Source organism: Aegilops tauschii, chromosome 4, assembly GCF_002575655.3.
Source record: "Aegilops tauschii subsp. strangulata cultivar AL8/78 chromosome 4, Aet v6.0, whole genome shotgun sequence".
NCBI classification, from domain to species: domain Eukaryota; kingdom Viridiplantae; phylum Streptophyta; class Magnoliopsida; order Poales; family Poaceae; genus Aegilops; species Aegilops tauschii.
Genome location: NC_053038.3, coordinates 369,094,450 through 369,109,397, shown reverse-complemented (window position 1 = coordinate 369,109,397; position 14,948 = coordinate 369,094,450).

Sequence of the window (14,948 nt, the reverse complement as noted above, 5' to 3'; positions counted from 1 at the left end):
GCTAGGTATTTAAACCTGAGGGCACACAGTCCCGGACACACAGTCCTCACCGAATTCTCCTTGAGCTAAGGTCACACAGACCTCGCCCAACCACTCGTGGTAAGTCTTCAGGTGACTTCCGAACCTTCACAAACTCGGTCACTCGGCGATCCACAATTTCCTCTTGGATGCTCTAGACCATGACGCCTAACCGTCTGGAAGAAGCACAGTCTTCAAAGGTAACAAGCGTCGGATCCACGCAGGATCAATCTCTTCAGTGATGCTCAATCACTTTGGGTTTGTAGGTGTTTGGGTTTGGGTTTTCCTCAATTGATGATTTTCGCTCAAAGTCCTCGGAGGATGGGATGCTCTCAAATGACAAGTGTCAGTTTCTCTCGGAGCAGCCAACCAGCTAGTGGTTGTAGGGGGCGGCTATTTATAGCCTAGGGAGCAGCCCGACATGATAAGACATAAATGCCCTTCAATGATAAGACCGTTAGGTGGGTAGATATTTTGGGACAGCAGGCACATAGCACAGCAACGGTCGGAAATTTGAGTATCAAATTCCTCAGGGCTATGATGTTCCTCACTGTGTAGGCAATCCGCACTGGCGAATTCCTAACTCCTCAGTCAGAACAAATTCCTCAGAGACCAGAAGAACTTCGTCTCTGTCACTGAAGAATATGACTGAACTGTATGAGATTTCCAATGGCTTCACTCGAAGGGATTGGTAGGTGTAGGATTTTGAGTTGAGCATCACATGGAAATTTTTCCTTAGTATTTCCTCGACCCCCTTTAACAGTACGGTGTTTCCTATGACTCAAGAAAGGGAAAATGAAACTACGAACACAAAAGTCTTCACGCTTCATGTTCTTCAAATGAATACCAAGTCTTCAAGGTCACACCAATTTCTTCACTTTCAAAGTCTTCAGAAAGTCTTCAGAAATCCAAAGTCTTCAGTCGAAGAACTTCATTTTTTAGGGGTCGACTTTCTCTGTAAATATCAAACTCCTCATAGACTTATAGACCTGTGTACACTAATAAACACATTAGTCCCTTAACCTATAAGTCTTCAATACACCAAAATCACTAAGGGGCACTAGATGCACTGACAGCCAGGCCTTGTGTTTGATTGCAAAGTTGAGCCTGGAATGTTGTGGCATGCGGCATCACGAGCTGTTCACCGTGCCTCCTGAGAATAATGCTTCATATTGTTTTGCATGTCGATCTAATGCCAGTGATTTGCTTGTTAAGAAGATCATCCTCTTCTGTTGTTTCCGTGCTTAAGAAGTTCATCGTCATATGTTTCATTCATAGCCTATACGACAAGTCGGGTAGGTTAGACGTGAAACCATATGATCTTCCGACCAACTCATCATCTTAGGCAGTGATTGGATCTTCGTTTTCCAACCAAAACCACTTGTAAAACTGACGCTTGTAAATAAAAGCAGATGGTCTCGGGCGAAGCGCTTGGTTGGTCGATTTCGACTAGTAAAATATACACTAGTCTCTCAAATTACACGCGTAACCCGCCGGTTTTACTTACAGACCTCGGGCCCTCGGTTTCATTACGCCTGTATTTTACACGTTGTTTCCGATGACGAGTAAATTACACTTGTATCTTAATACAGGTGTGAAATAAACCAGAGCTCCCAAGCGCAGCCTTACTGTTTCATGCCGTCTCAGTCTCTCGAAGGTGCTCATACATGTCCGATGATCCTGGCTTCCTGAATGAGCAGCGGACGCTGTATCAGACCATCCGTAGGGCCCGTGAGGCCCTCTCCGTCGTCCTTCGAGTTGTTGCGCTCGCCGTGGCGCCGAGCATTGTTAACATGGTTAATGAACATGAGGATTCAGGAGATGACTTTATTTTGACTGGATGACAGTAGGGACCTACTAGGGCCATAGCCGTACGTACGCAAGTGCCTCCTTATTATGAACTACTATATTTGTTTGCTTCCTCCTGGTTTCCTGACATCACGGTCCCACACCATTGTCAACCTATGTAGTCAATATAAACGAGAGAATTGCACAAGGTGCGGCCGACAGCTGGGACCAAGCAGCTCGAGCAGTATTTGTGTTTTTGAGGCGTGAGCACTGCAGAGTTTTTCTTAGCAATGTTTACGTTGTTGTTCAGAGGAGAGCAGGGTATTAACTGGGCGGGCTGTGGCCCGTCTAGCCCAGGACAGATATCCAGCCCAGATGTTAATTTTTTTCAAGATGAAAATGGCTAGCCCAGCTATACGTTTTTTTTAGGAATAACCAGGCAAGGTCAACTTGTTATTCTCCGCCCCGCTAAGCTGCAAATCTTTCCTAGGAGGGATGCATTAGGCTTAACAGGAAAATGGGCTTCAAAAAATAATAAATGGGATGTAATTATAAAAAATGGGCATTAACTATAAAAAATGCACCAAACACGAAATTAGTTTATAAAATATTATTTATGGATTTTGAAAATCTTAATTTTTAATTGTTGCGCGAGCAATGTTTCGTTGGATTTTTACGTAATACAAATTTATATTTAATCTGACTAGAAATTTTGGGATAAAAATATTTCGGATCCCATCAAAATGTGGGAAATTTTATTGAATTCTGTCTTGAACGGTTGGTTGATATTATTAATCGTTGTCCTAGCTAGAAAATGGGCTGTACTTTTAACAAATTGTAAATGGGCTGTAGTAAATTCCATTAGAATTCAAAAATAGGTTGTACATTCTTACAAATCGCAAATGGGCTATAAGTTCTCTGCCACACACTTGTGGGCCTACTAAGTTGATGCGTCCCCTAAAAAAAAGTTGACGCGTATGCAAGCCTTTGTCAACTTATTATAGTCAACACATGGTTCTAGCAGCAGTGGCCGTTGGATGTCTATCCAACGGATGTCGTGCTTCTTCTTCAAGCTCGGATATTCTAGCTTCGGCCGCCCAAAAAATGATTCCTCCCCCTGACATCTGGGGCGCACCGTTTCGGAGGCTGACCTGTGGGCCTACTAAGTTGACGCATACCAAGGGCTTTGTCAACTTAGTCAATATAAACGATTCTAGCTACAGTGACCGTACGATGTCCATCCAACGGCCGTAGTGCTTCTTCAACCTCTGGTCTTCTTGCTCCAGCCGCCCAAAGCAGCGCCAGTCGTGCCACCTGCTCCTACCTCCCATGGCCGGCTGTGCTGCCGCGGAGGCCTCACCGCCCCCTACTACTCCCACTGCTGGCCAGGCCATCCCTCCACTCACCCACACCCCCTGTTATTCTGCGGCGACGACAGCCTCACACCACAGCCGAACCAGTGAACCCTCGTACTCCTCTCCGCGCGGGCTTCCACTGCCACGTCTTCCCCGGGTCCGCGTCGTCCCCTTCCTAGGCCTCGCCGTCGTCCACCGCCTTGGTGCTCTCGGCGCAGCGTGGTCAACGTGGTCAAGGAATGACTTCCATTGGAAGAGTATTGTACGTGGAGAGGCTGACAGCTGGGTCCATGGTGGCCGCAAGGAAGTGCCTCCTTATTACGCGCAAAATAATTATTCCTCCACCTGACAGCAGGGACCCACCGGACGGGCCACCGTATTTCGTGAAAAAAAACATTTCCCCCTTGACTGCTAGGGCCCACCAGCTACATCTTCGCACGCAAGGAAGTGTGTCCAGGAAAAAAGCCGATTCGCCCCCCTGACTGCTGGGACCCACCAGCTACATCTTCGCACGCAAGGAAGTGCCTGACAGTCGGGACCCACCTGGTCGAAGCGTATGTAGCATTGTCATTCTGGTCGCGAACGTGTACGTACATACTGGTCGATGTAGACGCGCACGTGTCGTAGTAGAGGCACGCACGTAGCATGTCCACGTACGTACAGCGGCCAGGGTGCAAGAAAGAAAATACGACCACATACGTACATACGGGCGGGGTCTCGAACGCCTACTCGCGCATACATATGGCCAGGGCTCGTGTACATGGCTGGGTCGAAACGGAGAAACATCGTCGTCGTCGTGTTCATGGGGAGCCAACCGGCTGGGTCGGAACGGAATGCGTCGTCGTGTTCATCGGGAGGGCTTGGACAGAACAGCCGATGGAAATGAGGCCTGGCGTACCGCAGAATGGAGGAAACGGCCTTGTGTTCGACCGGCCACGGTCGAAACGGGTTCCTGTTCATCGGGAGGGGTCTGGCATACCGCAAAACGGAGGAAACGGACTTGTGTTGGACCTCGTACGGTCAAAACGGGGTCCTGTTGATCAGGAGGGGTGTGGCGTACCGCAAAACGAAGGCAACGGACTTGTGTTGGAGCGCTACGGTCGAAACGGGGGTCCTGTTCATCGGGAGGGGTGTGGCATACCGCAAAATGGAGGAAACGGACTTGTGTTGGAGCGCTACGGTCGAAACGGGGGTCCTGTTCATCGGGAGGGTTGTGGCGTACCGCAAAACGGGACTCCACGGGATACTATTCATCTCCACCGTCGACCTCCTTCAGCCTCCACGGGCTACTTTTCATCCACCGTCGACCTCCTCCAGCCTCCACCTGCGACTGTTCATCCACGGGCTCCTATTCATCCAGCCTCCACCGCGCGCTACTCCACCAGCTACTATTCAACCAGCCCTCTCCACGGGCTCCTATTCAACCACCCCTCCACGGGCTACTGTTCATCCAGCCCTCCACCGTCTACTGTTCAACCAGCCCTCCACAGAGTCGTCCTGTTCATCTAGCCCTCCATGGGGTCCTGTTCATCCAGCCCCAACCGGCTCGATCGATCGAGCTCCTGTTCATCCAGAGGAAACACCACGGGGTCCTGTTCATCCACCCCCACCGGGAACTGTTCATCCAACCCCCCCTGCAACGCTCACTGTTCATCCAGAGGGAGCATCGATTGACTTGAGTTAGCAGCAGTAGCGAAGGAATCGCTCGATCGGGTTCAGTCAGCCATCGATCCATCGCTCGGGTTCAGTAACGCGTAGCCTGCAATGCAATCGCTTGGGTTCAGTAGGCGAACGCCTCGCTCGATCGTGTTCAGTTAGAGCCCAACGCCTCGCACCCACGCTCGTGCGTGTACGAGAGAAACGCGCAAACCTCCGTGCATCGCTCGGCCCCGACCACCCACCGCAACCGGGAACACCCCGATATTTTCCTCGCCCTCGCTTCTACCACGGTTTTTTCCATCATGGACGGCCCAAAGAATGTCATGCAGTTGCGTCTCCGGCCTGCCCAGGACAAAAAGCCCATTTTCTGTCATGATTTTTTGTCATAGAAGTAGGAGCCCACCACATCTATGATGATACCGGGTTTGTCACAATTATCGTCATAGAAGTGTCATAAGTATGACAAAAAAAATTTTGTTCGTCCCAAAATGTCAAGGATGTGTCTTTTTTTGTAGTGAGGCCAGTTTCATGTGTACGTGTGTTTGTACATGTGCATCACGGGTAAAGTCAGTTCTACTTTTGTCCGCCACCTTCCACGACCATGTAGATAACGGCTTCTTTGGTCATTTCAATAATTCTTGTCACAAATTACATAAGGGGTAAAGTCGTATTTTCATGTGTCATGTAACACCGTTAGTAGTTAAAATGGATGAAAGTGTTATAAAAGGAACAAAATTTAAACTTTGTGTTATAGAAGGAAGAAAAAGTTTTTGAGTGTCGAATAGGGCAAGAAAAATTAAGACGGTATGAAATAAGGAATTCTCTCTCAAGTATAATAGTAAGATACAAAGATGTGCTACTTCGTTAATACATGGCCCACCTCCCACTCTCACATAGTGCCTAGGAGCACGAGTTGCGGCTGGCTCTTATTCTATAGCCGGCTCCTCTTCTCTTCCCTCCACATCAGCAAAAAATTATATTTTAATCCTTACAGCCTGCTTACATAAGCTTATTATACTTGCTCTAAGGGGAGTGGGCTCTCATGCAAGAGCCTAGCTATATGCGGATTCCTAGACAAATAGAATAAATGTGAAGAAAGAGAAAGAGAGAAGGTTGAAAAAAAGAACTACGTAGTAATGTTATAGCCAACCTTGTAGCCCACACTACTATATGAGTGACTATAAATGATGGCTATACATGATATGGCAGTTTCTTATAGCCATCAGCTGGCTATACTATTAACCATGCTCTTAGGCTGGTCATAGTGCAGAGTAACTTAGACTAGTGTCATGCATATGACACTAGTCTAAGTTACTACCTCCATAATGCAAAGTAACATAGTAGTAGTGTCATACTAGTTGGCTTCATTTATTACCTTGTAGACTCATCCTTTCTTGGAAAGCGCTATGTTACAGTAACATATTATGTTACTCTAAACACATTTCTCCTCATTAAATACATGCCACATAAGCAAACTTGTCTTGGACTGCGCTATGTTACTACCTATGTTACTCCCACTATGAACTGGTGCACGTCCACCGCTTGTAAGCAAAAGTTTCTCCTCGTGCTGCGAGCCACCACGCATGCATTAGCGAGGGAGAAGGCGTCGTAAGCAAGCTTCTCATCGTTCAGCGAGTTGCCGCGTGTTGGCAAAAAGATGAACAAAGCTCACGTCAAAAAAAGAGTGGAAGAACATATATTCCCGACGACCGAGAAGGAGCAAGGAACCTCATGGTGGAGCGTCTGCACTCATAATATTTTATATTATCCAGCGATATAAAATCAACCAATCATCTCCACAGTGGACTGGAAGAGTATGAAACACGGCAGCCCAGTGTAGTTACATCATACTACATGGCTAACCCACGCTATCACCATATTTCTTGGCCTCCGTGCGACACCTAGCTCTAGTAATCCAGCAGCTCGTATCGCTTCTCGCTCCTCGTCTATCTCAAAGTGCGGCGGGCTGGCGTTTTTGCCGTCTATTGAGGTCGGTTAACTCATTATATGTTAGCGACATGCCAAGAGCATTCTAAAAACAATACTGTACTCTATTGTTATGCCAAGAAGAGGTAGCACTTTGACCGACGGACCAAACGAGACAGGCGTGCCGTGCCGTGAGTGGGTCCAGTTTCTCGTTTTGAACTCGTTTAGAACACTTGGTTTTGACTATTGATAATATTTTATATAGGGCCTAATGTATTCTTCGAGGATGCCTTTGACTATTGATAAGATTTTATATAATTTGAAAATTATATCATTCGAAGATCCTTTCACGTTCCTTTCACGTACGAATCTGACTGCATGCTTTCAGCAACTTGCATGTCCTATATTGCTCCTGTTTGGATACTCTCACTTAGCTAGAGGTTAGACTAACTCATGACTAACCCTGAACTAACTGTAGCCAAAGAGGTGTTTGGGTGACAGGGTTAGACTGACAATAAATGCACTTGATAGAGAGAGAAAACTGTTTTCCAGTGGGCCCAATGAGAACTATCTCCAATTAGCACCTCTTGGGTGGGATAGTTTTTTTGGTGGGTTCGGTGCAACTTGCTCCAATTTAACCCTCATGCTTGGATACTTTAGGGCTATTTGAGCCCCAACTAGCTCAAACTAACTCTAACCCATGGATCCAAAAGGGCCAAAGTTAGTCTCGGAAAACACATTAAGCCCTATATACATGGACAGACGGAGTACATGATACTAGCAAACGCTCACCATTAGTAGTAGTTCATTGGTTGGTTTCAAATTTTTATTCAGTTGCTGTGCTGCTACCGCCAATATTCATGTGTGGTTGTTTCTAGAGTTAAAAAAAGGAGGTACTAGTACTTACTATGGTAAAGGTGAAGTGATAGTTGCCTCGCCCGAGCAACTTATTACTCTGGGAATATGGGAGTACCAGCGGATTCAAGGGACAGAGAAATGATGGTTGCTTTGTCCGAGCAACTTACCGTGGTGAAGGTGGGGCTCTGTGATTTGACTGCTCACTAGTCATTACTACTGCGGCGCAACGATCGGGTGAATCTTTCCCGGCAGTTGTGCACTCAATATTGCTGCATGGCAGGTGGAGCCGGATGAAGGATGTCCCACATGTCGGCGAAACGAAGTTGAATTGTTTCTAGCATTGCTATCAATCCTTCAGGATTTGTTTATATATATATATATATGTACGCATAATTTTAATGAAATTGTACTATGATGCTATGAAGTTTTCAACTTTGGTTCCCGCAGGAAAAAAAGGTTTCAACTTAGGATTCATGTGTCCTCTTGCCTCAAGATTATCTTGTTACAACATTCCATCAAATTCAAATGCAACTACCATGGCTGCTAATGCATCTCAAAGGTTCGCAGATCAGTGCCAATATTCACATCACAACTGAAGACAAAGTTGTGAGAAGGTGTACAAATAAAGAAAAATATATAATTGATCGATGTTGTTCGTAGGCATGGCTCCATTTCCTGGGCACAATGTTCATTGCTTGGGAGCTAGTTTCACCTAGCGTTGTAGCCAAAAAAGAGCTGTATGGGGGACACCACAATACGATCATTTCGTGCAGCTCCACTAAAATCGAGCGGACCATCCCTGTTTGCAAAGATATCCACTCAGTGTGATTACAATAATAGTGGAACTAGATGATGAAACATAACACACACAAATAGAAGCCGATCACCTCTGCGATCTCTCTTTAGGACTAACTACTTGTTGGAGAAGATTAGGCACGGAGTTGGATGAGGAGGATAGCAAAACCAATCTCCCTTTCTGCAGTCCCACAGAAATGTAAAAAGGTTGCCCGTGTGACATTTTGGCGGAACTGCACAAAACACTCTTAAGAAAAAAGTGATTTGTGCAGTTCACTAAAAGGTCACAATAGCAACGAGGTGAAAATGGATAGCCCTGTTTGCAAAAGGAGGTAGAAAGGAAACAATTACTTCCCAATAACACGAGTTGAAGACACATAAGCCGACAAAAAAGAAGCATATTCCACGTAATAAGGGAAAGATAGCAGCATGGTGGTTTATCAAAAATGGTTTGAGACGAGATTGCACGATGGAAAGTACACCGACCGAGATACGTTTTAAGCAAACAACTAAAGAAGATCCACATGCAGCAACGTGGGAAGATGAGCAGGGGAGCAAGGCCGGAGGAAGCTGTACCTGAGGGTCGTCGGGATGTTACTAGGAGGGCGCCGGCGGCCGAGATCTGCCCATACTGCGGCAGCGAGCAAGTGGCGAAGGCCCTACCGCGCCGGAGTTTGGTCAGAGAGAACGGCGGGTACCGCAGATCGGGACGTGCTGCCTCAACGCCGTCGAACGGAGAAACGATGCACATCCTCCCTTTCCGCCGGCGGGCGGGATGCGGCTAGATCACTGACCAACGCTGAGAGAGACAGGCCACCGCCGCCTTGTGTGAGATGGTGTGACGAGAGACAAACCCTGGCAGGCAGGCTCCGTTCTATATAGTGGAGCGGATTTTTCCATTTTCCCCACGGCAATCGTTTTATATTCTATACGTGCCATTGAGGAATATATAACTTTAGTTAATACTAACGCGTCAAGTCAAACTTTGTTCTGTCTAGGCGTGGTACCCAACCCTCCTTCGAGTAAACAACCGCTATACGCATCAAATTATCATGTGGGTTGCCTTTTCGTACAGAAACGAACTCCACCGTGTACCCGCGCGGGTGTGGCCGGGAACGAGACGTGAGTACGTGCGTCCTGCGTGCACCTCTTCTTTAGGAGCAGTTACGTACATGGGTGGGTGTGAGAGAGAGATGGTTTGTGCGAAACAGAGGCAATGTGTCGATGATATCTCAAACAAAAAAACATAACATATGCAATGTGTGTGAAACGGAGTCATGGATGTGTGATATCGATAGAATCGAAAACAGGGATGAAGTGTGTGGCTGCACGATCGAGAAAGAGTGCCATTGAATTTGTGTTTGCCCATGTCAAAGATACAGGGCGGCTGGCCTACTGGAATTTGAGAGGGCAGAGGTGCAGTTTTTCTTTGTGGCATGAGTACCTACCTACAACGTTCGACTATCAATGTGGGGGGGAAGGGGGCAGAGACCGATCGACTAGTATATGTGTGGGGAAGGAGAGAGACCTAGCTATGTATTGAGGGAGATCGATCGACGTCCATGGATATGTGTAGCAGAGGAATAAGGTTGGGAGAAACACAAAGGTAGAGTGTCGGAGGGTTGGTGGTGGAGTGGCGTCTCAGAAATGGTGGGAGAGGCCTGCTAGGCAAACAGAGGGTATGAGTGCAATATCAATAAGAGAGGGCGGGGATGTCTGTCTGTCTATGCACGTGCGTGTGAGAGACGGGTCAGGAGGTATGCAAGGATGATGAGGGGAGACGATATGGTTGTGGTAAGCATACGTAACTACATAGGAAGATCAACCGTCGTGTGTCCGAGAAAGGGAGGGACATAACTAGTGAGGTAAGTCTATCGGTGCGTGGGGAAAACGAATTATAGTCGACATGGCTATATGTAGGGAGATCGGTACGTATACATGCATGCATGTGTTAGAAGCAAATAAGGTCCAGAGAGACAGACAGGGGGAGAGGGGTGTGGCTAGGAGGTGGTGCGAGAGGCCTACCATGTCGAGGGGGGGAGTGTGCGAGTATGAGATCAATGAAAAGAGGGGTGGGAGTGTGCACCTGCGTGGAACCGTATTGGACATAGGGCGGCATGGACGGTGAGAAGAGAAGAGGGGAAGTATGTGTTTGTGGTAGGCACACTTGGCTAGAGAGGTATATCGACCGGTGTGTGCCAGAAAGAAGGAGCCGGGGGGCCTACACACACCGCCGGTGAACGACCTAAAGAGAAATAATGAATGTGCGCGATGGAGGGGACGCTAAGGGAGGGTGAGAGGGGGGCGGGCGTGTGCATGCACGGTAGAAAGTTAGCACTAGCTAGCTACAAAGAGAAGAGGATCGTGAAGGTGTAAAAGACGAACAAAGATCATAATTCATTATAAAAAAGTGGATACGGATACTTGAAGAAGATATCATAATGTAGAACATTTATAATTTGGGCTAATGTGTGGCTTTTGCAGCTCAGGGCTAAATACTTGTCATAATGTAGGGGGCGGGGCACTATACTTTGTGTGATAAATACGGTGTATGTATGGAACATGGTTTAGATTATGAATATATAGTTAGTACATCAAATGTACTATTATTTGGAATCAACATCAAGTATATTCCAAAACTAGAATCGAGTTCATATAGTACACATACTTCATATCTATCTCTATAGTAATCATGTGGTGTGTTATTAAGGTAATACACGAATGATGGTTGAAGTTGGCAACAATCATGATTGTAGATTCTTATTGAAATAGAGAAACAAATTCAAATTCAGTTCGAATTGCATCGGTAGTATAGACATTTGGAATGCACTAAAATATTTGTATGAGTAGGATACATGCATTATACAGCCAGCGAAAAAATTTAATTGGACATAACATGGATTCATACTAGCTTTGAATAGCATTTGTATAGTAAAACGGGACAAGACTCTCTCTTTGTGTGGTGTGACTAGTTTTATTTTATTTTCTCGTTGAGGGAAGTGCGAATTGATTTAGTACGTACAAGTACAATATTACACGTTAGGCTTGTCCCTAAAATTCAACCCCGCCTTGTTATATCCCGAAAATTCAGATATCATGCTCCTAAAACGAGCGCCTTCACTACCCGCGCCTTGCTATCCAGAAATTACAACACGCGCGAAAACTCCCTCCAGCTGCCAAATCCCGACACGCGAAATCCCCCTTCTAACCCTAAGCCGAAAGGGCCGCTAGTTCAAATCGGTGGGGGGTACTTTTGTAACACATCCTACATTTTTGACAAGCGCGTCCCTAAGTCATGGTTCCCCCCTCCCATCGCCTCCTTTTCGCCATTCGAAATCCCAGGCCGCCATAACCTCTCTTCTCCAGCCGCGAAACCCCACCCTCCTCCATCCGCCACCTCACCGCTGCCCAGCCGAAGCCTCTTCCCCGACAACGTCGTCCACCGCAACAGCTCGATGTCCCTCGTCCACCTCCCTAGATGAGGATCTGTCGTCCATCTCGTCGTCCCGCCGGTTCAGCCGCCCCGTCCTCCACCTACAAGGAGCTGCTCCGACGATCGCCTCGTCTATCGCGGCTGCTCCATCCCCACAGCGCCGCCTTAACCTGCTCCACCGGAACCTCAGCATCCTCACCGACTCCTCGGACGAAGCCGAGACCTACTCGGCGCCACCAAAGAGGTTGTACACTCATCGCATCGCACCTTCTCCTTAACTCGAAATCCCAGCGCCGACGGTGCTCCATCCTGCACCCCCATGGAGCAGCTACCTCGAAGCCGGCACCGCGGGCGACATCTCCACGGCGGCTCTCCCCCAGTGCGAGGCCCCTTCGGCAGCGGCGGCCATACCAGCCGGATCTGCTGCTGCTCCGGCTCTTGCTCGCTCGCTCACGCAGCTGCTGCTGCTCCGGCTCTCGCTCGCGCTGCCACTGCTGCTGCTCCGGCTCTCGCGCTGCTGCTCTCCCCCTCACTCGTGCTGCTACTCTTCTCCGATTTAGCTACACTTCAGTCAACTGAATCAACTTTTGGGTCAGTCAATTTTCAGGGGGTGGGGGACTCGCCGGAGTTAAGGAAGAACCACCCGCAGCGGGGAGGGGGCTCGCCGGAGAGGTACCCCACTTTCTATCTTAGGGTTCAGGGTGGGGGTGGTTGGGGTGTAGTGGTGGGGCGGTGGCGTGGGGATCGCCGGAGAAAAAGCTCGGCGCGTGGGGGCGGGGCTTGAGGGCTGGCCGGGGCGGCGGCGGACCGGCGGTGGGGAGTCATTTCGGACCGGCGGTGGGGAGTTGTTTCGGGGCGGCCAGGTGGCGCAGGGGCTGGCGGTTCAGCAGGTGGTGGCTGGCGGCTCAGGGGGGTGTAGGTTGAAGATGTACTGCAGGCCCTCCATAAACTACATGTCAAGTGCCTCTCTGCTACCATTGCGTTCAGTTTCGATAGTAACATTCAGATTCCACAGTAAATTTCAGTTTCAACAGTTAAGTTCAGAGTCAACAGTTTTTACCTCATCTGTTGAATTCAGGTGGTTTTTGGTGATGTAAATTGTACATCTATTTTACATCATCTATTGGAGATGCTATTAGAATCCCACTTGAGATTAACGATGTGATTCCCATTTTTCTCTATAGAGAAGGACCGATTTGGAAACTCAGGATGAGGTAACCTGTGGTAATACCTCTGCAATCTTCAAGAATGCTTGGTGGCAGTATCGGAATTACCTGAAGAAAACGTACTTCACTGGCAGAGAAACTCATCAAATTCCCTTACGTTCTCCTGAGACACATTTACCGGACGATGACTGGGAACGCCTTGTTCTATACTGGCCCCGAACCAAGCATGTGGTAAGGTCTATGAGCTCATTTTCTATTTTTAAGTACTATATTCTTGCGTCTTACTGTACTCTGTTCATGTGACGGCTAGTGTATGTAATATGCTGCTTTGTTCCCTATATTTGCACTGGTGGCGAACCTTGATGCCCAGTGGATGTAATATGTGTAATAGTTGTGATAGGCTAGCGTTAGTTGCTTACTTATTTATTTCCTTATTGTCTTGTTTAGTTGTTTGCTTGTAGTCACTACAGTTCTTTTTCCGCATTTTTCTAGTGGCCACAATAACCTATTTTTGGTAACTAGGCCACAATAATCATGGCAACACACGGACTGTTGTAACCATGGGCCTCATGCGGGCCGTAGGATCCATGGGCCTTCTACTGGTTGTAGGATCCATGGGCCTTCTACGGGCCATAGGATCCATGGGCCTTCTACGGGCCTAGGATCCATGGACTTTCTACGGGTCGTATGATCCATGGGCCTTCTATGGGCCGTAGGATCCATTGGTCTTCTATGGGCCGTAGGATCCATGGACCTTCTACGGGGCATATAATCATTTCGCCAAACATGGGCCGTACTATTAGTGGACCTTAACGGTCCATTAACAGGCCGTATTTGATAACACTATGAAAATAGCCCAACGGGTTAACGGGCCACAAATAGGCCGAATGTAACCACGGGATGAATTTGGCCCACAAACGGAACACGCCAGTAACGAACCGTAACTAACCGAATTCTAGAAATGAGCCCAAGAATAAATGGGCCCTTAGAAGGCCGAAAGTTAACACGGGCTGGAAACGACCGACGGAATAATGGGTCGTTAATGGGTATAAAGCTTTACACTATTCATTATGGGCCAGTTTCATCTCGGGCCTTTATTGGGCCCAGAGTTATGAAGGACCTCATACAGGCCGAAACACATCATGGGCCATACATGGGCCGGAAGTTACAACGGGCTGGAATCATATTGGACGGCCCAGATGAATCTACTGGGCTTAATTCCGATAGGCCTCAACGGGCCGGGAGTTAGCGGGTCGTAAATGGGCGATATACAAACAGGCCATTAACAGGGTTTCCGTGGGCCAGCTCTTTTTGACCAAGTCAAATGGTCCGGCCTTTTCACCGGAATGGGCCTCTGTTGGGCGTGCCACGTGTCGACGTATCATAGGCGCCTCCTGTCCAATGAGTGGATGACATTTGTCCCAACAGTGAGCCAACACGTGTGTCCTCCGTCCAATGAGAATTTTACACGTGGAAAATCCCCATTGGTCCGGGCTGTTAACGGGTTATCAGATTCAAAACCGGACCCGATAGCTTAACAGCGACCTGTTACGGTGGATGCCATGTGTCGGTCACCCTTGATGAAAGCACTTCTATGACGCGCGATTTATCATCATGGAAGTGTACACTTCCGTGATGATAATTTTGGTAACGTCATGGAACACTTCTACGACAGCACAGGTATGACTATCTTGATTCTGTCATAAAATCGTCATGGATGTACATGCATGACAGAAAAGCATGACCTACTATGACAAACACATATCATCACGGAAGTGTATTCTTTTGTAGTGTCTGCAGTGGTCGGGCATTGAGTCTGACTCAACTTCACACCTTGTAACACAGGCAAGAACCCCTTCTTTGACTGATCCATTTTTAACTTCTTCAAAACCTTATCAAGGTATGTGCTTTGTGAAAGTCTAATTAAGCATCTTGATCTATCTCAATAGA